Here is a 27,254-nt window from a genome sequence, read left to right on the forward strand (position 1 = left end):
GTGGGGCGTCCGTCGTGGGAGCGCATGGTTGCCATGGCGAGCTTGCACTGGGGCTGCGCGGCGACTGGGTACGGCGCACGCGAACGCGGCGACTGGATCTGGCTGTCATGGCGCGGCTCCGGCTAGCATATCAGATCTCAGGGTGGCAGCCTCGATCGGTGGCGCGCGATGCGGCCTACCTGGCAGGTGGCACTCATGGGTGCAGATGGGGGGCCTTCCATGGCTGCGTGGGCGACATGGAGGCGGCGGCGCTACGGACGCTCCTCGATGGCCGACCGGATTTCCATGGGAGGCGTCGTCTTTGACTCGATCTGCTCCGATTCGTGCTGGCTACGGTAGCGACTACGGTCAACGCTAATACCGCCTTGACGGATCTGGCAGGTGGGCTCCCCCACCTTTGCCATGAGCGTAGGCGAAAGCCTCTGTTCCTCTGTTTGGGCAACGATGGCACTTTGGTGTCGTGTTCATTCCTGAAGGCGTTGGCCGGGGACTACTCCGGGTGGTGGAGTGGCTGGTAGTTCGGAGTCGGCGCGAGATGGCATGTAGGAGGAGCAGTGTGTCATCAACCATATCGTCAATGGCGGGTCTCGACGGCATGGCACAGTGGAGACTCGACGTCTGATGCGCAGAGATTGACTCGCATAGGTGGAGGAAGTTGTTTGGTGTCATGGTGGCGTTGATGGCAGAGTGGCCTGGCAAGGTCGATGCATCAGTTTTGCTCGATGGACCAATGGAAGATGGAGGTGACGGCCCTTGCAGTGTGCGGTGCTCACTCGGAGTGTGCCGGACTGGTGTGAGACCCAATCCAAGTAGTGGCTTGGATGGCACACCCGGCTTTAGATGTTAGGGTTTAGTGCGATGTCTGTTTGGTATTAGGCCCGAACATTCTGCACACCTTCATCAAGGGTATAGGAGTAGCAACAACGTTGCCAAGATAGTGGCTTTAGGCTTATTGATGTATCACCTTGTATGATTTTTATGAATAATTAATAATATGGCTTCATGCATCGTTCAGATGCAGAGGCCGGGGGTACATCCTCCTTTTCTAAAAAAATATGTGGATTAAACAAGGACATACCAACATTACAATATTTACACGACGCATTCGGAGTCCAAGACTGTCCATACCGATACATATCTCTTTTTGCAGAGATCTAGTACTTTTTTTGACGGGAAATATGGGATCTTTATTGCATCAGAGAAATTCGGTTACAATCAGCAATGAAGCTGCTAACAAGGAAGGAAGGACAAGAGTCCGTCCAACAATCTGACACTACTAAAGAAGTAGCTCATTTAGCACAAATATTCGCAGAGCCATTAAGGTCCCTGGGAGTGTGCTGAACCTAAAAGGAAGCGAAATTTAAAGTTATGTCCATAATTTCATTCAAGATAGGCGCCAACAATGATCCTCTGTTGTGATGCGATAGCCAGAGGTTTACGACCTCTAAACAATCAACTCCATAACAACATGTGAGAAACCTCTGAGCTGAGCAAAAATTACTCCCTCTCGCAATGCCTGTACTTCGGCGATAAGTGGATCTGTAACACCAGGTAAAGGTTTGCACCATGTACCCATGAATGAGAGGTGAGAGCGTGTAAGTGCATCTACTGCCACCCTTAGTTGGTTTTGGGACTAATGTGTTTGTGAGAATTGCAGGATAACACAGGTAGTAGTCCCATATTGATTCGGTTTACCTACCAGAGATGACCCCTAAAAATGTGTGAAGACATTGAAGAGAATGGTGGTCTGTGAAGATATTCATAGTGAAGATTATGACATGAGAAGACATTCATGTGGAGACTATGGAGTGCGAAGACATAGTTGTTTCGTAGTTCCTTTTCTTCTTTGTTGAGTCATAGGAACCACCTTACTGTTAAGTGGGGTCCAAGTGAACAAAGTCAGAGTGACTAAAGGGATGCTCAACCAAATCCAATGTCTTCGAGCAAAGACAATGATAGCAAATCTTATCCAGAGCTGGATGAGTCAGCTTTACTTGTAACCCAAGTCAATCTGCCGCGTGTGTTTGAAATCTGACCGTTGGACACATGTCAGTTCCTTAGTGACCCAGGGTCATTTCGGACAAATCAGGCCAGGTTGCCTCCTGGCTATAAATAGCCCACCCCCTACACCATAAATTGGTGGCTGCTCAGAGTTAGTGCACGGCTTTTGTCATTTGAGAGCAACCCACCTCCCAAGCACTTGAGAGAGAGAGATCCTTACGAGGGCAAAGCCCTATACACCCAGAGCCAAAGAGTGATAGGCATCACTGAAGTCTTTCTGTCCACGTGATCTGAAGACTTGTTACACTTGAGGACTGTGAATCCTCCAGCCGGTTAGGCGTCGTGTTCTGAGCATCCAAGAGTCATTGTGGATTACCAGTGAACGAAGTCTGTGTCTACCTTGAAGACTTACCAGAGTGATTGAGCGAGGACTGTGTGTCCTTAGCTCAAGGGGTATAAGGTGAAGACGCGGTCTTTTGAGTTAAATCTCAGCCTCCCTAACCAGACATACAATTGTCACAGCAACTAGAACTGGTCTACCAAATCCTTGTCTTCACCAAGCTACTGATTCTATCCTTCACTTCCCTTTACTTTACAGTTTGTCTTCGTGAAGTCATTGCTTGCCTGTATGATCTGCTTGACTTCACTGAGTGAAGACTGTTTACTGTTTGGCTTCATACTGTCTTCCATCCTGATCCACACTACCTAGCTGCTGATTGTCTTCGTGCTTTCACTTCATTGCTTACTTGACTATGGCTTGCCTAGTGTAGTCTACCTTCCGCTGCATATCAATAGGATCATTTCTACTGTTTGTCTTCAAAGCTCCTGTGTTTTGAAGACTTCAATAAAAATCGCCTATTCACCCCCCTCTAGTCGATAACTAGCACTTTCAATTGGTATCGGAGCAAGGTGCTCCCTTGTTCTGTGTGATTCGGTTTAACAACCTAGAGTTTTAGCTATGTCGACTGCAGGGATAATCAAGGTCTCCGTTGTGTGCCATGTCTTTGATGGCACTGATTACCCCTACTGGAAGAATAAGATGTGTATGCATATTGAAGCCATTGACGTCGACCTCTGGTATCTCGTCAAGAACGGCGTTCCCGAGGTCGGTGAAGGTGTCACCGCTACTGATGTCAAGAGGTTCATTCTACTAGACTCGACCGCCAAGAACATCATCTGTGGTCACCTGACCAAAGGACAGTACGGCTGTGTGAGTGCACTGGAAACTGCGAAGCTAGTCTGGGACTGGCTCTCCAAGGTCAGCGAAGGCGTCTCTACTTAGAGAGACTCAAAGATTGATGTTCTTCGCAACCTCTTCAACCGCTTCAAGAGAAATGACAATGAGAATGTCCAACTCATGTTTGATCGCCTCACTGATATCACAAATGAGCTTCGCGCACTCGGTGCCACTGAGATCACCAAGCACGAAATCGTCAAGAAGCTACTGAGATCACTTGACAGCTCATTTGACACCCTGGCCCTGATGATTCAAGAACGCCCTGACTTCAAGACTCTTGATTCGTCTGATATTCTTGAGAGGCTCAACACACATGAGTTCTAGTTATTTGAGAAAATAGATATCTATGGTCCCAACTATGGCCGATCTAGCGCTTTGAAGGCAAAGGTTGTTTCCTCGTTTGAAGAAGAATCTGACGGCAGTTTTGACGATCCTAAAGACATTGTAAAGGAGCTCGCTATGCTTGTGAAGAGTTCTAGAAGTTCACCAAGAAAAAAGGGATTTAGAAAATCTTCAAGATCCAGCTCAAGAAATGATGAAGCTTCCTCTCGTGACTACAAGAAGAGAACATGCCACAAGTGCAAGAAACCTGGTCACTACATCTCTAAGTGTCCTCAATGGGACAATGAGACCAAGAAGAAGATGAAGAACAAATAATATGATTCTGATGACAAGAAGAAGAAGAAATCCTCAAAGTCTTCATCAAATTCTTCTTCTAAGTCTTCATCACACAAGAAGAGCTCATCAAGCAAGGCTTGTGCGTTTGTTGGCAAGGAAATGGATTCAAAGGAGGAGTCTGCTTTTGAGGAAGCGGAGGTGGAGTCTGAGGAGGAGTCTGATTCAGGTGTGGCAAGCCTGGCTCTAGCTTCAGCACATGTCGCTAAGTCCATTTTCAACAAAGAAGATAATGGCCCCGTCACCAACGTCGATGCTGATGATGAGGATGACTCTGCTCCCACCTACTGCTTCATTGCATGCGATGCCAAGGTAAACTCACGCGATGCTTACTTTCAAACATCAAGTGAAGATGACTCTGACTATGAATCTAAACCTAGCTACAAAACACTTACTAAAATTGCAACAGAACAACAAAATGCTATGGAACATATTCAAAAGTTGCTAGATAAAAGCGATGACCTATTGGACGCAAAAATGACTCGAACTCAGTCCTTAATTGAAGACATTAAAAATCTTCATGTTAAGTACGAAGAACTTGAAAGTCGTCATGAAACGCTCTCAACCACTCATGAAAAGCTCTCCTATGATTATCTTCAAAGAAGCGAGAGCTTGAGAACTTGAGATCGGCTCATGAAGATCTCCATAAGGAGAACAAGTCACTCCGCGCTCAACAGATCAGTTCCGCTCAGGAAGACTTTGAGCCACCATGTTTAAAATGTCTTGAGCGTGATAATGTCATCTCTGTTGCTGGATGTTCTACTACTGCTACTGTTGCTATGTCTTCATCTGCTGATGTGGAAACTAACCCCTCTTCTGAGGATACCCCTACTATTGCTGATGAGAATGCCAGGTTGAAGACATTGCTTGAAACAGGGATGTACAAAAGCCTCAAAGGGCATCAGACACTATGTGATGTCCTCAAGAAACAGCTTCCGAACCGAAATCCTAGGAAAGAGGGTGTTGGGTTCGAGAGGAAAATGAATGTTGACGGTTCATACTAGAAGCCCGAGCAGTACCCCAAAACCACATGGGTTGCTGCAAAGGAACCTTCAGTGGATCCATCTACCTTATCTGGCTTCACTTGTGCTAACCATTATCATTGATGAATCCTTTGATGCAAACTATAAACTGTTTAAGAATCAGAATGGTGAAGTGTTTGCCAGGTATATTGGTACTAATTACAGGAATGGACCACCTTTGAAGAAGATCTGGGTGCCCAAAAGTTGTCTTGAGAATCTTCCTGTGAATGTTATCATGACACCACCTGGGAAGAAGACAAACCCCAGACCAAAGGCTTCATATGGTCCAAAGGCTTCATACAGATAGAGGACTCACTAGAGTCACCCTAACGCTAATGTTTTGTAGGGAAATCATACTCAGACTTATGAATATGAGTGTATTTTGTCAAACCGCTATGTTCATAAGACCAAGAACTATTCTGCTTATTCTTATGAGTATTATTCACCACCTGCAAGGCTATTTGCTAGGGCTCCAAAGCCGAAGTTCTCAAATTTTGCACTTAGACTCATTGCTTCTAAGCCACCCCTGAAGATGTGGGTGGTTAAGAAAAATTAACTCTCTTTTGCAGGGAAAGGTCTCCAGCCCAAAATCAAAGGCGTCTAATGCTTATGCTGGGGACCTAAAACATCTTGTGGGACGCAAGATAAAATGTCCAAATGGTCTTATTATGTATTTCGTCCCATGATTCCTTGACAAACATCCTATTTATCCTAACCAAGACCTGAACTTTCATAATACGCTTGTTTGTCAAATGTTTATGCTTCACAATACCCTTGGTGAAGCCTATCCTCCAAACTGCACTATAGGGTATGACACCAAAGGCTTCAGAATGGATTATGGACAGTGGATGCACTAACCACATGACTGGTGATCGAAGTCTTCTCATGGATTCAACCCTACGTCCATCTGACAAGAGTCACATCACATTTGCTGACACTGGCAAAAGCAAGGTATTGGGTCTAGGTAGAGTTGCAATCTCAAAGGATCAGCACATGGATAAAGTGATTCTTGTTGAATCCCTTGGTTTCAACTTAATGTCTGTCTCAATGCTTCATGATTTGAACATGATTGTGATGTTTGGAAAATATCGTTGCCTTGTTCTTATGGAATCTGACAAGTCTCTAGTCTTTGAAGGGTATCGAAAAGACGATCTGTACATGGTAGATTTCTCAGTAGGACCACAGTTGGCCATATGTCTTCTAGCAAAAGCTTCAGAGTCCTGGCTCTGGCATCACAAGCTAGGGCATGCCGGCATGAGGAACTTGTACACTGTCGTGAAGAAGAAGCATGTCATAGGCATCGAGGGCGTCAAGTTCAAGAAGGATCATCTATGTGGTGCCTGCGAAGCTGGAAAGATAACTAGGGCCAAGCATCCCTCAAAAACAATCATGACGACTTCCCGTCCCTTCGAGCTGCTTCACATGGACTTATTTGGCCCTACTCCCTACTCTACCCTTACTACCACTGCTTGCCTCTATGGCTTCGTTATTGTGGATGATTACTAAAGATATACATGGGTGCACATAATCCTCTATAAGACTGAAGTGCAGGATGTCTTCAAACGATTCGCCAATCGTACCATGACGAACTATGGCATCAAGATCAAGCACATCAGAAGTGAAAGCGACACATAATTCAAGAACATCGGCCTCGACACTTATCTTGATACATTGGGCATCACTCATGAGTTCTCAGCTCTGTACACACCTCAGCAGAATGGCATTGTGGAGCGCAAGAACAGAACCCTTATTGAGATGGCATAGACGATGCTTGATGAGTACAAGACTCCAAGAAAGTTCTGTCCTGAAGCCATTGACACTGCATGCCATGTCATCAACCGTGTTTATCTTCACAAGTTTCTAAAGAAGACATCCTATGAGCTAATAATTGGTAAGAAGCCAAATGTCAGCTACTTCAGAGTATTTGGTGCTAGGTGCTGGATCAAGGATCCGCATCACACTTAAAAATTTGCATCGAAAGCACATGAAGGTTTTATGCTTGGCTACGGAAAGGATTCACACTCCTACAGAGTCTTCAACCTCTCACTATAAAGTGGTTGAAACTGTGGATGTGCGGTTCAATGAGACGAACGGCTCGCAAAGAGAGGACCTGCCAAATGTGCTAGATGAAGTCTCACCAAGTGAATCCATCAAGCTTATGGGTATTGGGGAAATCATACCTTCAGAGGCTCAGGCTGACGAAGAAATCATCATTTCTGCACCTAATCAACCCGAAGACACTGCTCAGCCTGAAGTCAATGCCGATGATAAAGACAATGATCAGTAAGAGCAAAGTCTTCGTCCAGTTCATCCTCGTGTTGAAAATGAAGTGTAGATTGAGAAGATAATCGATAGCATCAATGCACCTGGTCCACTCACTCGTTCAAGAGCAACACGGCTAGCAAATTTCTGTGGGCACTTTGCATTTGTCTCTATATCTGAACCCAAGAAAGTTGCTGAAGCCTTCATGGAACCTGAATGGATTCAAGCGATGCAAGAGGAGATTCAACAGTTCGAGTTGAACAATGTGTGGGAACTGGTTAAGTGTCCTGATCCTTGCAAGCATAACATCATCGGCGCCAAATGGATCTATCACAACAAACAAGATGAGCATGGTCAAGTTGTCAGAAACAAGGCTCGTCTCGTTGCTCAAGGTTACACTCAAGTAGAAGGGATTGACTTCGATGAAACATTTGCTCCAGTGGCTAGGATTGAAGCCATTTGCATACTGCTGGCCTATGCCAACCATCACAACATCCTTCTGTACCAAATGGATGTGAAGAGTGCCTTCCTGAACGGAAAAATTGAAGAAGAAGTGTATGTTGCACAACCACCTTGTTTTGAAGATCCAAAGCGTCCTGACATGGTATACAAGCTCAACAAGGCACTGTATAGACTCAAACAAGCCCCTCACGCTTGGTACGACACACTCAAAGACTTCCTGAAGAGAAATGGCTTCAAACCTGGTTCCCTGGATCCCACACTCTTCACGAAGACATATGATGGAGAATTGTTTGTATGACAAATCTATGTGGATGACATTATCTTCGGCTGCACAAACAAGAAATATAGTGACGAGTTTGGACACATGATGCAAGAGCAATATCATATGTCCATGATGGGTGAGCTGAAATTCTTACTTGGTCTTCAAATCCGTCAGCAAGCAATGGTATCTTCATATCACAAGAAAAATACCTCAAAGATTGTCTGAAGAAGTTTGGAATGCAAGAATGCAAAGGATACACGATGCTAATGCCAACCAAAAGTCATCTGGGCCCCGATGACAATGGTAAAGAGATCGATCAAAAGGTATACCGCTCCATGATTGGTTCTTTACTCTATTTATGTGCATCTAGGCCAGATAGAATGCTTAGTGTTTGCATGTGTGCCCGATTCCAAGCGGCACCAAAGGAATCGCATCACTTAGCTATGAAGTAAATTCTTCGATATTTGGCTTACACCCCAACACTAGGATTATGGTATCCAAAGGGCTCAGAGTCTGATCTAGTTGGATTCTCAGATGCTGATTATGCTGGTGACAAGGTTGATCACAAGTCCACATTAGGAACATGTCGCTTTATCGGACGATCTCTTGTATGTTGGTCTTCAAAGAAGCAGAACTATGTATCCCTCTCCACTACTGAATCTGAATACATTGCTGCTGGATCTTGCTGCGCTCAGGTTTTATGGATAAAGCAAACTCTCAAGGACTATGGCATCCATCTGAAGCATGTTCCACTCTATTGCAACAATGAAAGCGCCATCAAGATTGCCAACAACCCAGTCTAGCACTCGAAGACAAATCACATTCAGATCCGTCATCACTTTCTCAAAGATCATGTCATGAAGGAGGATATTGATATTATTCACGTCAACACTGAAGAGCAATTGGCAGATATATTCACAAAGCCCTTGGATGAGAAAAGGTTTTGCAAGTTGCGGTGTGGGCTAAATATCTTAGAATCCTCAAATGTCCTGTAGTTGGGCACACATCCTAATGCTTATGCATGTTGATGACTTAGATGTGCATCACACAAAGTAACATATATCTTCAATCAATGAAGACATACACTCTAAGTGTGAATACATTAACGTGGAATTTGACTTCGGAGCACCACGATAATTTTGTGCTATGTCTGGGTCTAATACTTCCTATACGGTGGGTAACGCCACCACCAAAATCTTTTTGAAGTGTTTCATGTGTAATCATAATTGCATAGTCTTTGCATTTGGTTTGTCTTCAACATTGATTTGACTTCAAGGTTTATCTTCGCAATGTTGAGTTGGTCTGATATATATATATATACATACATATATATATATACATCTATATATATTCATGTTCTGACCTCTACAACATTCACTTATAACTATGTCTTCATACTTGAATTTTCTCTTGATCTAAGTGAATGTGATCGGACCCTAACCCCCTTTGTGCTTCTTCCTAAAAATTCTATCTGTCCAAGTCATATGCACTCTATTGAAACCTGTCAAATGTCTTCTCTGAGTCCTTGTCAGCAGAAGACAAATAGACAAAAAATTAAATCTATTTTTAATGCTATATCCTTATTGCCTGAATACCGGAGAAGCCAGAACGACCACCCGACAATCCAGGTGTGCGTGGGAACATGGAACAACTTCCAATGAGTTGCATGCAAGCCACGTGTCCTTCAGATGTGAACCGCCAGGGGCACCTGCGTAATTACGTTGTGCCATTCCTATCCCTATAAATACACACACACCGTGGTCATTATCTCTTCTTACACCTCGCCACCTCGCACAAACCCTAGCGCTTCCGTTAGCTCGAGTCGACGCCAGAGATGAAGCGCTTAGCTGTCGCGACATCTTCGACGCCGTCCTCACGCCATCCGCGGACCTCGTCCTCTCTGCCGCCGCCGTAGGTGTCTTCCATCGCCAAGTTGGGGCACGGAAGATTGAACTACTCGTCTTCAAAACTCTGCCTCATCTAGCAGTTCATCAGCGATAAATAAAACTCTTTTTTACTGCCTTTTAGATCCATCAAATCCATCCACTTCAACCAAAAGTGGTTTCTTCACTTCCAAATATGGATCCGTCCTTAGCTGCATCTCATATCATGCTTAAGGTATTCACTTATGCTTTATAACTAGTTAGATTCCTCACTTGTACTTATTCGTGGATTCATACAAATCTGGAACCAACTCTCTTCAAATAAGTGAATGTCTTCACACTATGAGGTTAATGTCTTCAAACCGATTTATCTTCAAAATCTTCTGAGAATGCATATGACCTCTTCCCCTTCCCTCGCACCTTAATGATGTCACTAGTACATGTCTGTGGGAGAATCCCTTGGTTCTCATAGTATGCATTCATTTGAAGTGTTCTTACAGCATCACAATCACTCCCCTGAAGCCAGCTCTTGTCTGACCAGCAAAAGGAAGCCATTCACTGTTCTAAAGCCATTCAGTCCGAATATAACGGCCACAGATAAATCTGCCAGGAAGGGTGGCAGACAGCGCACAGGCAACACAACTCTAGATCTGCCTCCGGATCTATACGAATTATACAAGTCAGATCCTGAAGAAAGTTACAATCAGTGCAAGACCCGAATCCAATGGATTGGAAGATATTGGGCAGAAGAATGTTTCAAGTACAACTTCATGACACCTGAATATGCAGAGAAGAATGCTACCAAGCACCCATGGGGGGATATCCTATACAGGAATCTACAGCCAAAGTCGAAGCCTGAAGCCATTGCCCAAGGCTTCTACCCATGCATGGTCTGAGGACCGAAGCCTGATACTGCCGACCCATCATCATCCTTGTTATGGTGTCATGAAGACAATCTGTTCAAGCGCAACTATCGGTTCGCCAAGGAGTCAGCTACCAAGAACAAGAAGGAGCTAGGACTCAACTTCAACCCTGGTCCATTTGCTCCAAGGGCTGATGGCACACGCGATGCCAATCCAAATGTCATCGGCCCCTTCCCCAACTTCGATGGTCTTCTCTCACACATTGTTGCTCACAGGGCTACGGTGGAGCAATCTGCTGATGACGTAGACTCTGAAGATGCGCCAGCACCACCGAAGCAGAAGACGAAGAAGACAAAAGCTTCGAAGCCCTCTGCCACACCAAAAGCTTCGACTGTGAAGCCATTGGCCACTGCACCTCCTGAAGCCAGTGTGCAGTTTGAAGACATGTCTCGTGTCTCCAAGAAGGTCGAGAAGACCAAGAAGCCCAAGAAGATTTCTGGGCATCAACTGACTCCTGCTGCCGTTCTGCGCAATGAAGAAGACACCATTGATCTGTCCAGTGATGAAGATATTGGTGATGAAGCACTTGAGCAGCTGATCAAGAGCAAGCAAGAGGCAGAGATATTCAACGATCTGCCCCTCTTTGATGTTGACATTCTGAACAATTTCATTGATGAGTGGTTCAATGACCAAAGCCTCAGTATTGATGATCTACAGCTGCCAGTGAGTATCAGCATCACATTTCACGGAGCCATTGCCAATGAACTAGCTATGGCTCAGAAAATTGTCGAGCTGAAAAACAAGATTGATTATGAGAAGGCACATTTCAAGAAGAACATGGCCAAGCTCAGTGTGGCAGATGTTCAAATCTTCAAGAAGATGATGCATGATCTCAAAGAAGAGTTTCACAAGAAGAGGGAAGAAGCCAAAGGCTCATGAGAGCGCATGAAGTATTTTGCAGAGAAATGAGTTCAAGCCAACAATGAAGCTGAAAAGCGCAAAGCTCTTGGGCATCCTGGCATCGACCCCAGGATGGCTACCAAGCCAACGAAGAAGTCTATTGTGGCCCGAACTGAGGCATCAAGGCAGGAAGAACTTCACATTGTCTTCCCTGCAAGCATGACAGGCTCGAAGCCTAAGGTCCCCTCAGCATGCCAGGAAACACAAGCACAAGAACACCTTTGATGAGGCCCCATTGACACATCCATTTTGCATCATGCTTTCATATCGATATTTATTGCATTATGGGCTGTTATTACACATTATGTCACAATAATTATGCCTTTTCTCTCTTATTTTACAAGGTTCACATGAAGAGGGAGAATGCAGACAGCTGGAATTCCGGGCTGGAAAAGGAGCAAATATTAGAGACCTATTTTTCACAACTCCAAAAGTCCTAAAACTCCACGAAAGTCAGTTTTGGAATATATTAAAAATATTGGGCGAACAAAGCACCAGAGGGGGGCCACCCACTGTCCACGAGGGTGGAGGGCGCGCCCCCTGCCTCGTGGGCCACCTGGAAGCCCCCCGATGCCCATCTTCTGGTATAATGTGTCTTTTGCCCTACAAAAATTAGAAGAAAGCTTTCGGTACGAAGCGCCGCCGTATTGAGGCGGAACCTTGGCGGAACCAATCTAGGGCTCCGGCGGAGCTGTTCTGCCGGGGAAACATCCCTCCGAGAGGGGGAAATCATCACCATCGTCATCATCATCGATCCTCTCATCGGGAGGGGGTCAATCTCCATCAACATCTTCACCAACACCATCTCCTCTCAAACCCTAGTTCATATCTTATATCCGATCTTTGTCTCAAAACCTCAGATTGGTACCTGTGGGTTGCTAGTAGTGTTGATTACTCCTTGTAGTTGATGGTAGTTGGTTTATTCAGTGGAACATTATATGTTCAGATCCTTTATGCACATTAATACCCCCTATGATTATGAACATGAATATGATTTGTGAGTAGTTACGTTTGTTCCTGAGGACATGGGACAAGTCTTGTTATAAGTACTCATGTGAATTTGGTATTCATTCGATATTTTGATGAGATGTATTTTGTCTTTCCTCTAGTGGTGTTATGTGAACGTCGACTACATGACACTTCACCATTGTTTAGTCCTAGGGGAAGGCATTGGGAAGTAATAAGTAGATGATGGGTTGCTAGAGTCACAGAAGCTTAAACCCTAGTTTATGCGTTGCTTCGTAAGGGGCTGATTTGGATCCATATGTTTCATTCTATGGTTAGGTTTACCTTAATACTTCTTTCGTAGTTGCGGATGCTTGGGGGGGGGGGTTAAGCATAAGTGGGATGCTTGTCCAAGGAAGAGCAGTACCCAAGCACCGGTCCACCCACATAAGAAATTATCAAAGTAACGAACGTGAATCATATGAGCATGATGAAAACTAGCTTGATGATAATTCCCATGTGTCCTCGGGAGCGCTTTCCTTTATATAAGAGTTTGTCTAGGCTTGTCCGTTGCTACAAAAAGGATTGGGCCACCTTGCTGCACCTTGTTTACTTTTGTTACTTGTTACCCGTTGTGAATTACCTTATCACAAAACTATCTGTTACCGATAATTTTAGTGCTTGCAGAGAATACCTTACTGAAAACTGCTTGTCATTTCCTTCTGCTCCTCATTGGGTTCGACACTCTTACTAATCGAAAGGACTACGATAGATCCCCTATACATGTGGGTCATCAAGACTCTTTTCTGGCGCCGTTGCCGGGGAGTGAAGCACCTTTGGTATGCCCGAGGATGCTATCAAGAAGAAGGTCTTCCCTTTATCTTTGATGGGAAAGGCATTGACATGATTTAGGCTATGTGATGATATTGGATCGTGGAACTACAACCTACTGAAATTGGAATTTCATTAGAAGTTTTATCCTATGCATCTGGTTCATCGTGATCGTAATTATATATATAATTTTTGGCCTCACGAAGGAGAAAATATCACTCAAGCTTGGGGGAGGCTTAAGTCAATGTTATATTCATGCCCCAATCATGAGCTCTCAAGATAAATTACTATTCAAAATTTTTATGCTCGGCTTTCTATCAATAATTGCTCCATGCTCGATACTTCTTGTATAGGTTCTCTCATGATGAAGACTATTGAATTTAGATGGGATTTATTGGAAAGAATTAAACACAACTCTGAAGATTGGGAACTCCACGAAGGTAAGGAGTCAGGTATAACACCTAAGTTTGATTGTGTTAAATCTTTTATGGATACTGATGCTTTTCATGAATTTAGCACTATATATGGACTTGACTCTAAGATAGTAGCTTCTTTCTGTGAATCATTTGCTACTCATGTTGATCTCCCTAAGGAGAAGTGGTTTAAATATCATCCTCCCATTGAAGTATAAGTAGTCGAACCTATTAAAGTTGAAGAAAAGACTATCACTTATAATGTTGATCCTATTGTTCCTACCACTTATATTGTGAAACCACCTTTCCCTGTTAGAATAAAGGATCATGCTAAAGCTTCAACTGTGGTTCATAAGAGTAATGCTAAAACACCTACACCCTCTGAGCAAATTAAAGTTGAACCTAGTATTGCTTTGGTTAAGGATCTCTTGGTCGATAATATTGATAGGCATGTTATTTACTTTTGTGATGAAGCTGCTAGAATTGCTAGACCTGATACTAAAAATAAACGTAGACATGTTGTTGGAATGCCTGTTGTTTCTGTTAAAATAGGAGATCACTGTTATCATGGCTTATGTGATATGGGTGCTAGTGTCAGTGCAATACCTTATACTTTATATAAAGAAAGTATGCATGATATTGCACCTGCTGAGATAGAAGATATTGATGTTACTATTAAGCTTGCCAATAGAGATACTATTTCACCAGTTGGGATTGTTAGAGATGTTGAAGTCTTGTGTGGGAAAATTAAATCTCCTACTGATTTTCTTGTTCTTGCTTCCCCACAAGATGACTTTTGTCCCATTATATTTGGTAGACCCTTCTTGAATACTGTTAATGCTAAGATAGACTGCGAAAAGGATATTGTTATAGTTGGTTTAGGGGGTACATCTCATGATTTTAATTTTTCTAAATTTCATATACAACCCCATGATAAAAAATTGCCTAGTAAATATGAAATTATTGGTCTTGCTTCTATTGTCGTGCCTCCTAATGATCCTTTAGAACAATATTTGCTAGACCATGAAAATGATATGTTTATGAATGAAAGAAAGGAAATAGATGAAGCATTCTTTAAACAGGGACCTATTTTGAAACAGAACTTGCCTGTTCAAATTCTAGGGGACCCCCTCCACCCAAGGGTGATCCCTTGTTTGAGCTTAAACCATTACTAGATACTCTTAAATATGCTTATCTTGATGAAAATAAGATATATCCTTTTATTATTAGTGCTAACCTTTCAGAGTAGGAAGAAGAGAAATTATTGAAAACTTTGAAGAAGCACCATGTTGCTATTGGATATACTCTTGATGATCTTAAGGGCATTAGTCCCACTCTATGCCAGCACAAAATAAAATTGGAGAAATATGCTAAACTGGTTGTTGATCACCAACGACGGTTAAATCCTAAGATGAAAGAAGTGGTAAGAAATGAAATACTAAAGCTTCTGGAGGCAGGTATAATTTATCATGTTGCTCATAGTCAGTGGGTAAGTCATGTCCATTGTGTCCCTAAGAAGGGAGGTATTATTGTTGTTCCTAATGATAAAGACGAATTGATCCCACAAAGAATTGTTACAAGTTATAGAATGGTAATTGATTTCCACAAATTAAATAAAGCTACTAGAAAGGATCATTACCCTTTACCTTTTATTGATCAAATGCTAGAAATATTATCCAAACATACACATTTTTGCTTTCTAGACGGTTATTCTGGTTTCTCTCAAATACCTGTGTCGAAAGATGATTAGGAAAATACCACTTTTACTTGCCCTTTTGGTACCTTTTCTTATAGATGTATGCCTTTTGGTTTATGGAATGCACCTGCTACCTTACAAAGATGTATGACTACTATATTCTCTGACTTTTGTGAATAGGTTGTTGAGGTTTTCATGGATGATTTCTCCATGTATGGAACTTCTTTTGATGATTGCTTAAGCAACCTTGATCGAGTTTTGCAGAGATGTGAAGAAACTAATCTTGTCTTGAATTGGGAGAAGTGACACTTTATGGTTAATGAAGGTATTGTCTTGGGGCATAAAATTTCTGAAAGAGGTATTGAAGTTGATAAAGCTAAAGTTGATGCTATTGAAAAGATGTCGTGTCCTAAGGACATTAAAGGTATAAGAAGTTTCCTTGGTCATGTCGGTTTTTATGGGAGGTACATTAAAGACTTCTCAAAAATTGCTAGGCCCCTGACTAATCACTTACAAAAAGATGTTCCTTTTGTCTTTGATGATGATTGTGTAGAAGCACTTGAACTACTTAGGAAAGCCTTGATTTGTGCACCTATTGTTCAGCCACCTGATTGGAATTTACCCTTTGAAATTATGTGTGATGCTAGTGATTATGCTGTAGGTGCTGTTCTAGGACAAAGAGTTGATAATAAATTAAATGTTATCAAATATGCTAGTTAAACTCTAGACAATGCCCAGAGAAATTATGCTACTACTGAAAAAGAATTTTTAGCAGTTGTATTTGCTTGTGATAAGTTCAGACCTTATATTGTTGATTCTAAAGTAACTGTTCACACTGATCATGCTGCTATTAAATACCTTATGGAAAATAAAGATGGTAAACCTAGACTTATTAGATGGTTTCTCTTGCTACAAGAATTTGATCTGCATATTATTGATAGGAAGGGAGCTGAGAACCCCGTTGCAGACAATTTGTCTAGGTTAGAAAATGTTCTTGATGACCCACTCCCTATTGATGATAGTTTTCCTGATGAACAATTAGCTATCATAAATGCTTCTCGTGCTGCTCCATGGTATGCTGATTATGCTAATTACATTGTTGCTACCACCTAGTTTCACATACCAGCAAAAGAAAAAGTTTTTCTATGATTTCAGACATTACTTCTGGGATGACCCTCACCTTTATAAAGGATTAGCTGGTGTTATTAGACGTTGTGTACCTGAGCATGAACAGGAACAGATCCTACGCAAGTGTCACTCTGAGGCTTATGGAGGACACCACGCTGGAGATAGAACTGCACATAAGGTATTGCAATCCGGATTTTATTGGCCTACTCTTTTCAAAGATGCCCGTAAGTTTGTCTTGTCTTGTGATGAATGTCAAAGAATTGGTAATATTAGTATATGTCAAGAAATGCCTATGAACTATTCACTTGTTATTGAACCATTTGATGTTTGGGGCTTTGATTATATGGGACCATTTCCTTCCTCTAATGGGTATACACATATTTTAGTTGCTGTTGATTACGTTACTAAGTGGGTAGAAGCTATTCCAACTATTAGTGCTAATCATAACACCTCTATTAAGATTCTTAAAGAAGTTATTTTTTGAGGTTTGGAGTCCCTATATACTTAATGACTGATGGTGGTTCACATTTGGTTCATGGTGCTTTTCATAAAATGCTTGCTAAGTATGATGTTAATCGTAGAATTGCATCTCCATACCGCCCACAGTCTATTGGTCAAGTAGAACTGAGTAATAGAGAGATTAAATTAATTTTGCAAAAGACTGTTAATAGATCTAGAAAGAATTGGTCCAAGAAACTTGATGATGCATTATGGGCCTATAGAACTGCATATAAAAACCGTATGGGTATGTCTCCGTATAAAATGGTTTATGGAAAAGCATGTCACTTACCTCTCGAACTAGAACATAAGGCATATTGGGCCATTAAAGAGCTCAATTATGATTTCAAACTTGTCGGTGAGAAGAGACTATTTGACATTAGCTCACTTGATGAGTGGAGAACCCAGGTCTATGAGAATGCCAAACTGTTTAAAGATGGCATGACAAAAGGATACAAAAGCATGAGTTTAATGTAGGTGATTATGTTTTGTTACACAACTCTAGTTTAAGGGTTTTTGCAGGAAAACTCCTCTCTAAATGGGAAGGTCCTTACGTTATCGAGGAGATCTATCATTCTGGTGCCATAAAAATCAACAACTTCGAAGGTGGTGACAGGTCAAAGAATCAAACATTATATCTCAGGTAATTCCATAAATGTTGAAACCAATGTTATTGACACCGTAACCCTGGAGGAGTACATAAGGGACACTTTCCAGAACATTTCAGACTCCGAAAAGGAATATGTATGTGGTACGGTAAGTAAACCGACTCCAAAACAGTTCTAACAACAAATTTTCTCTGTTTTGGAATACTTAAGAAAATAGGAAAATAAGAAGTAGTCCGGAAAGGACACAAGGCATCCACGAGGGTGGAGGGCACGCCCCCCTGCCTCGTGGGCACCTCGTGTGCCCTCCAGACTCTATTTTCTTGCATGATACTTCTTCTGATCGGTAAAAAATCATTATATAATCTCCCAAAGGTTTTGACCACCGTACCATGATGAAATCCTTTATTTTTGTTTTGAGTCATTTCTGCCACAGATTAGAGCAATATGTCGTCCTAGGATTCGGAGGGAGAAAGCTATGTGGCTGATTACCTTGCAGATCCTAAGGTCTATGGGGACTTGGAGCATTGTGGTTGGACCACGGAGGAAGAAGAAGACTATGATCCTAGGGGAAAGGAGGAGACGAGCTCAGATGAAGATGAAGTCCCATTACCTCAACCTGGGGACATGCATGTGGAGTTCAAAAAGTCAAGCCTCCCTGATAGAGCAAAGAAACCCAAGATCGAGTTTATCCTTTTTCGCCTCTTGCAGGAGAACAAACAGGAACTATGCAGAAAGATATTAAGCCTTGAGCTGGAGATCGATGACCTAAGGGAAGAAAATTCTATCCTCAAGCGCAAATTAAGGAAGAAGCCTACGTCATCAACAACTCCATCATCACCACCTCCGAAGAAAGAGACATAAATACATGGGTATGGGCACTCCCCTTGGCAACTACCAAGCTTGGGGGAGGTGCCCCAGTATCGTATCACCATCACACTTTTATCTTTACCGTTTTTCTTAGTTCGATCCTTTTGGTTATATCTTGATCTAGTAGAATAAAGTTTAGTATGATCTAGCTTTGAGTTTTTGTGTTGATCCTTATCTATGTAATCGAGTCCGTGAGCTATATATAATAAAGATTAGTCTTGAGTCGAGGACTTGGTGATCTTGCTATGATCTTGAGGGAATAAAAGAAAAAAGAAAGAATAAAAAGAAATAAAGAGATCATATTGATCTTATGGAGAGTAATGAATTCACATATAAAGAGTATGATGAATAAAAGTTGTTGAGAGTTGACAAATATAGTTTTGGTCATCGTTGCAATTAATAGGAAGTAATAAAGAAAGAGAGATTTTCACATATAAATATACTATCTTGGACATTTTTTTGATTGTGAGCACTCATTAAAATATGACATGCTAAAAAGTTGATGTTGGACAAGGAAGACAACATAATGGGTTATGTCTTCTTATATCTGAAATAAATTATATTGTCATGGATCATCCAACATGTTGAGCTTGCCTTTCCCCCTCATGCTAGCCAAATTCTTTGCACCAAGTAGAGATACTACATGTGCTTCCAAATATCCTTAAAACCATTTTTGCCATGAGAGTCCACCATATCTACCTATGGATAGAGTAAGATCCTTCAAGTAAGTTGTCATTGTTGCAAGCAATAAAAATTGCTCTCTAAATATGTATGATCTATTAGTGTGGAGAAAATAAGCTTTGTACGAGCTTGTGATATGGAAGAAATAAAAGCGACATACTGCATAATAAATGTCCCTATCACAAGTGGCAATATAACGTGACATTTTTTTGCATTAAGATTTTGTGCATCCAACCATAAAAGCACATGACAATCTTTGCTTCCCTCTGCGAAGGGCCTATCTTTTATTTTTGTCTTATACCTTATACAAAAGTCATGGTGATCTTCACCTCTCCTTTTTACACTTTATCCTTTGGCAAGCACTATGTGTTGGAAAGATCCTGATATATATATATATATATATATATATATATATATATCCAATTGGATGTGGGTTTTCATAAAGCATTATTGTTGACGTTACCCTTGAGGTAAAAGGTTGGGAGGAAAAACTATAAGCCCCTATCTTTCTCTGTGTCCGATTAAATTTAATACCCATAAGTATTGCGTGAGTGTTAGCAATTGTGAAAGACTAAATGATAGTTGAGTATGTGGACTTGCTGAAAAGCTCTTATATTGACTCTTTCCGATGTTATGGTAAATTGCAATTGCTTCAATGACTGAGATTATAGTTTGCTAGTTTTTCAATGAAGTTTCTGATTCATACTTTACATTGTGAATAGATTGTTACTTAAGTATAAGTAATCATATGACAATATATATGTTGATATTCTAAGAATAATCATGATACCCTCATGTCCATATTTTATTTTATCGACACCTCTATCTGTAAACATGTGGACATATTTTTTGAGATTGGCTTCCGCTTGAGGACAAGCGAGGTCTATGCTTGGCGGAGTTGATACGTCCATTTTGCATCATGCTTTCATATCGATATTTATTGCATTATGGGCTATTATTACACATTATGTCACAATACTTTTGCCTATTCTCTCTTATTTTACAAGGTTTACATGAAGAGGGAGAATGTCGACAGCTGGAATTCTGGGCTCGAAAGGAGCAAATATTAGAGACCTATTATGCACAACTCCGAAAGTCCTAAAACAACACAAAAGTCAGTTTTGGAATATATTAAAAATATTGGGCGAAGAAAGCACCAGAGGGGGACACCCACTGTCCACGAGGGTGGAGGGTGCGCCCTACCCCCCTAGGCGCGCCCCTGCCTCGTGGGCCACCTGGAAGCCCCCCGATGCCCATCTTCTGGTATAAGGTGTCTTTTGCCCTGGAAAAAATTAGAAGGAAGCTTTTGGGACGAAGCACCGCCGTCTCAAGGTGGAACCTTGGCGAAACCAATCTAGGGCTCCGGCGGAGTTGTTCTGCCGGGAAAACATCCCTCCGAGAGGGGAAAACCGTCACCATCGTCATCACCATCGATCCTCTCATCAGGAGGGGGTCAATCTCCATCAACATCTTCACTAGAACCATCTCCTCTCAAACCCTAGTTCATCCCTTGTATCCGATCTTTGTCTGAAAACCTCAGATTGGTACCTGTGGGTTGCTAGTAGTGTTGATTACTCCTTGTAGTTGATGCTAGTTGGTTTATTCAGTGGAAGATTATATGTTCAGATCCTTTATGAACATTAATACCCCTCTGATTATGAACATGAATATGATTTGTGATTAGTTACGTTTGTTCCTGAGGACATTGGAGAAGTCTTGATATAAGTAGTCATGTGAATTTGGTATTCGTTCGATATTATGATGAGATGTATGTTGTCTTTCCTCTAGTGGTGTTATGTGAACATCGACTGCATGAAACTTCACCATTGTTTGGGCCTAGGGGAAGGCATCAGGAAATAATAAGTAGATGATGGGTTGCTAGAGTGACAGAAGCTTAAACTCTAGTTTATGTGTTGCTTCGTAAGGGGGTGATTTGGATCCATATGTTTCATGCTATGGTTAGGTTTACCTTAATTCTTCTTTCGTAGTTGCGTATACTTGTGAGGGGGGTTAATCATTTGTGGGATGCTTGTCTAAGGAAGGGTAGTACCCAAGCACCGGTCCACCCACATAACAAATTATCAAAGTAACGAACGTGAATCATATGAGCATGATGAAAACTAGCTTGACGATAATTCCCATGTGTCCTCGGGAGCGCTTTCCTATATATAAGAGTTTGTCCAGGCTTGTCCTTTACTACAAAAAGGATTGGTCCACCTTGCTGAACCGTGTTTACTTTTGTTACTTGTTACCCGTTACGAATTACATTATCACAAAACTATCTGTTACCGGTAATTTCAGTGCTTGCAGAGAATACCTTACTGAAAATTGCTTGTCATTTCCTTCCGCTGCTCATTGGGTTCGACACTCTTTCTTATTGGAAGAACTATGATAGATCCCCTATACTTGTGGGTCATTGAAAACCCAAAAGTATAGGGGATCGCAACAGTTTTCGAGGGTAGAGTATTCAACTCAAATTTGTTGATTCAACATAAGGGGAGCCAAAGAATATTCTCAAGTATTAGCAGCTGAGTTGTCAATTCAGCCACACCTGGAAACTTAATATCTGCAGCAAAGTATTTAGTAGCAAAGTAATATGATAGTAGTGGTAACGGTAGCAAAAGTAATATTTTTGGGTTTTGTAGTGACTTTAATAATAGCAACGGAAAAGTAAATAAGCAAAGAAAAATATATGAAAAGCTCGTAGGCATTGGATCGGTGATGGAGAACTATGTCGGATGCGATCGATCATGCAACAATTATAACATAGGGTGACACAGAACTAGCTCCAGTTCATCAATGTAATGTAGGCATGTATTCCGAATATAGTCATATGTGTTTATGGAAAATAACTTGCATGACATCTTTTGTCCTACCCTCCCGTGGCAGCGGGGTCCTATTGGAAACTAAGGGATAAAAAGGCCTTCTTTTAATAGAGTATCGGACCAAAGCATTAACACATAGTGAATACATGAACTCCTCAAACTACGGTCATCACCGGTAATGGTCCCGATTATTGTCACTTCATGGTTAACGGATCATAACACATGATAGGTGACTATAGACTTGTAAGATAGGATCAAGAACTCTCATATATTCATGAAAAAATAATAGGTTCAGATCTGAAATCATGGCACTCGGGCCCTAGTGACAAGTATTAAGCATAGCAAAGTCATAGCAACATCAATCTCAAAACATAGTGGATACTAGGGATCAAACCCTAACAAAACTAACTCGATTACATGATAAATCTCATCAAACCCATCACCGTCCAGCAAGCCTATACAATGGAATTACTCGTGCATGGCGGTGAGCATCATGAAATTGGTGATGGAGGAAGGTTGATGATGACGATGGCGATGGATTCCCCTCTCCGGAGCCCCGAATGGACTCCAGACCAGCCCTCCCAAGAGAGTTTAGGGCTTGACGGCGGCTCCGTATCGTAAAACGCGATGAATCCTTCTCTCTGATTTTTTTCCTCGAAAGTGAATATATGGAGTAAAGGTGGACATCGGTGGAGCGTCAGGGGGCCCACGAGGCACGGGGGCGCGCCCAGGGGGTAGGCGCGCCCCCACCATCGTGGACAAGGTGTGGGCCCCCTGACGTGGATTCTTCTTCCTGTATTTTTTATATATTCCAAAAATAATCTCCGTTGATTTTCAGGTCATTCCGAGAACTTTTATTTCTGCACAAAAATAACACCATGGCAATTCTGCTGAAAACAGCATCGGTCCGGGTTAGTTCCATTCAAATAATGCAAGTTAGAGTCCAAAACAAGGGCAAAAGTGTTTGGAAAAGTAGATACGACAGAGACGTATCAGTCATCACCCGTCCAAGAAGAAATTGAAGACAAAGTCTTCAAAGAAAGAGCGTGCTGCGTCCTTTGAGCCCCTTATTGTTGAGCCCATTTCTGTTGCCCGTCCAGCCTCCACCAACCAAGAACGTTGCCTTGTGATCCGCGAGCCTGCTTCCACAGAGGCTCCTGAAGATGAAGAATTTCCAATTGTTGACCCCATCACAGCTGAAGACATCGGTCGCGATGACAATGTTGAAGATGATGTAGTCCTTCCTCAACTCGAGCCCCAGTCGGTATCATCGCCTGTTCTTACGAACAGTGAACTCATCAGCATTGTTCGTCCCTTGAGCCAATTGCTTAGGATGACTCATGGGCCGAGCGCCCTCAGCAAGGCACCCTCGTCCATGATGAGACACCCAGAACTCCACCACCTCAAGTCACCACTCCGGTGCTTGACGATGACAACTACATGGTGCAGAGCTCTCCATCACCATATGCGTCGCCCGCATTCCGCAGGCTTCACAACGGCCCCTGGCCACAGGTCACCATGTCGAGCATTCCGGAAAGGGGAGTGCACCAAAGCTCAGTAGCACGTCAAGTGTTTCCTGAAGCGACCCCTAGTGCGAATGTCTCTGAGTCTAAAGCTAAAGCTGCTGAAGACATTCCGGCTGCATCAGTCGATGAAGATCGAGAAGAAAGAGTTGCCACACCCCTTGCTATGGATCCAGTCATTCTCGAGGAGAATGTGATTGTGCCCGACCCTCCTATTATTGAACAAACGGAGGTTGAAAACATTGAGGCTGCCAAAAACAACAATGCTGAAGCCAATGACACTATGATGGCTGAAGACAATGTGGTGCCTGAAGCTCATGAGGGGCCCGAAGCCAGTGTGGAAGCTGAAGCCACTGTTCCTCCAAGGCCTCACACCATTGAACAGGCCTATGATCGTGGTCAGCTTGTCATAGTCAGGTGGCCTATTATGGTTCCACCCTCGGCTCCCGGACCGCCATATGACTATCATGTGGAGCAGAGACCACAAGTTCAGAAGCCCAAGCCACGGCTACCAAGGCTTCTAGGTGCCACAACAACGTCAGGTTCTTTCAGTGTGCACAGCTTCAGAGCCCACAACACCTTCTTTGATAGTGCCAAGAATCCCTATACGAAGCCAAAGATATCTTCTGGTCGATTCTGGAGCCATCTGCAACACAACTATTACTCCTGCATTCTATACAATCAAGAGCGAATCTTTCCACACATGCGTCTTTACTGGGAAGTTATTGTTGGGCTGCCCTGTCTTGAAGAAGCACTTGACTGTTTCAGGGATGTTGGTCTTCTACCATTTGCGACAGACAAAGAGCACTAGAATGAAGAGTTTCTGCTGCAGTTCTATGCTACACTTCATATTCGCGGCTACAAGAGGGATCCAAAGACATGGATTCTTGAGTGGATGACAGGTGATGTGCATCATGAAGCCAAAGCTCAATACATCATCGAGCTTACTTCCCTGCCCATTCCAGGCGAGTTCTACGAGCCTGGTTGTCAGCGTCATCACGATGAACTGCAAAGTATCTTCCAGAGGCTCGAGCCAAATATGAGTGAGATACTAAGTATGATGAAGCCATTGCCTCATGATGCTGAATATCTGCAGCAAAGTATTTAGTAGCAAAGTAATATGATAGTAGTGGTAACGGTAGCAAAAGTAATATTTTTGGGTTTTGTAGTGACTGTAACAATAGCAACAGAAAAGTAAATAAGCGAAGAACAATATATGAAAAGCTCGTAGGCATTGGATCGGTGATGAAGAATTATGTCGGATGCGATAGATCATGCAACAATTATAACATAGGGCGACACAAAACTAGCTTCACTTCATCAATGTAATGTAGGCATGTATTCCGAATATAGTCATACGTGCTTATGGAAAAGAACTTGCATGACATCTTTTGTCCTACCCTCCCGTGGCAGCGTATTAAGGCCTCCTTTTAATAGAGTACCGGACCAAAGCATTAACACAGTGAATACATGAACTCCTCAAACTACGGTCATCACCGGTAATGGTCCCGATTATTGTCACTTCAGGGTTAACGGATCATAACACATAATAGGTGACTATAGACTTGCAAGATAGGATCAAGAACTCTCATATATTCATGAAAACATAATAGGTTCAGATCTGAAATCATGGCACTCGGGCCCTAGTGACAAGCATTATGCTTAGGAAAGTCATAGCAACATCAATTTCAGAACATAGTGGATACTAGGGATCAAACCCTAACAAAACTAACTCGGTTGCATGATAAATCTCATCCAACCCATCACCGTCCAACAAGCCTAGGATGGAATTACTCACGCACGGCGGTGAGCATCATGAAACTGGTGATAGAGGAATTGATGATGACGATGGCGACGGATTCCCCTCTCCGGAGCACCGAACGGACTCCAGATCAGCCCTCCCGAGAGAGTTTAGGGCTTGGCGGCGGCTCCATATCATAAAACGCGATGAATCCTTCTCTCTGATTTTTTTTCTCCCCGAAAGTGAATATATGGAGTCAAGGTGGACGTCGGTGGAGCGTCAGGGGGCCCACGAGGCAGGGGGGTGGGCGCGCCCCCCACCCTCGTGGACAGGGTGTGGGCCCCTGACATGGATTCTTCTTCCAGTATTTTTTATGTATTCCGAAAATAATCTCTGCTGATTTTCAGGTCATTCCGAGAACTTTTATTTCTGCACAAAAATAACACCATGACAATTCTGCTGAAAACAGCGTCAGTCCGGGTTAGTTCCATTCAAATCATGCAAGTTAGAGTCCAAAACAAGGGAAAAAGTGTTTGGAAAAGTAGATACGACGGAGATGTATCAACTCCCCCAAGCTTAAAACTTTGCTTGTCCTCAAGCAATTCAGTTGATAAACTGAAAGTGATAAAAAACCTTTTACAAACTCAGTTTGCTCTTATTGTTGTAAATATATAAAGCCATCATTCAAGTTTTTAGCAAAGATTATGAACTAACCATATTCACAATAACATTTAGGTCTCATGTTTACTCATATCAATGGCATAATCAGCTAGCGAGCAATAATAACAAACCTTGGATGACAACACTTTCTCAAAACAATCATGATATGATATAACAAGATGGTATCTCGCTAGCCCTTTCTGAGACCGCAAAACATAAATGCAGAGAACCTTTAAAGATCAAGGACTGACTAGACATTGTAATTCATGGTAAAAGAGATCCAGTCATAGTCATACTCAATGTAAACTAACAGTAATGGATGCAAATGACGGAGGTGCTTTCCAACTGGTGCTTTTTAATAAGAGGATGATGACTCAACATAAAAGTAAATAGATAAGCCCTTCGCAGGGGGAAGCAAGGATCTGTAGAGGTGCCAGAGCTCGGTTTTGAAATAGATATGAATAATATTTTGAGCAGTATACTTTCATTGTCAACATAACAACGGAGAGATCTCGATATCTTCCATGCTACACACATTATAGGCGGTTCCCAATCAGAATGGTAAAGTTTATACTCCCCCACCACCAACAAGCATCAATCCATGGCTTGCCCGAAACAACGGGTGCCTCTAAATAACAACAATCCTGGGGTAGTTTTGTTTGCAATTATTTTAATTTGATTTGAGCATGGGACTGGGCATCCCGGTGACCAGCCATTTTCTCGTGAATGAGGAGCGGAGTCCACTCCTCTTGGGAATAACCCGCCTAGCATGGAGGATATAGACAATCCTAGTTGATACATGAGCTATTCGAGCATACAAAACAGAATGCTTATTTGAAGGTTTAGAGTTTGGCACATACAAATTTACTTGGAACGGCAAGTAGATACCGTATATAGGTAGGTATGGTGGACTCATATGGAATAACTTTGGGGTTTATGGAATTGGATGCACAAGCAGTATTCCCGCTTAGTACAAGTGAAGGCTGGAATAAGACTGGGAAGCGACCAGCTAGAGAGCGACAACAGTCATGAACATGCATTAAAATTAATCAACACCGAATACAAGCATGAGCAGGATATAATGCACCATGAACATAAATATCGTGGAGACTATGTTGATTTTGTTTCAACTACATGCGTGAACATGTGCCAAGTCAAGCCACTCGAATCGTTCAAAATAGGATACCACCCTTCATACCACATCACAACCA

Source organism: Triticum aestivum, chromosome 2A, assembly GCF_018294505.1.
Source record: "Triticum aestivum cultivar Chinese Spring chromosome 2A, IWGSC CS RefSeq v2.1, whole genome shotgun sequence".
Taxonomy (NCBI): Eukaryota; Viridiplantae; Streptophyta; class Magnoliopsida; order Poales; family Poaceae; genus Triticum; species Triticum aestivum.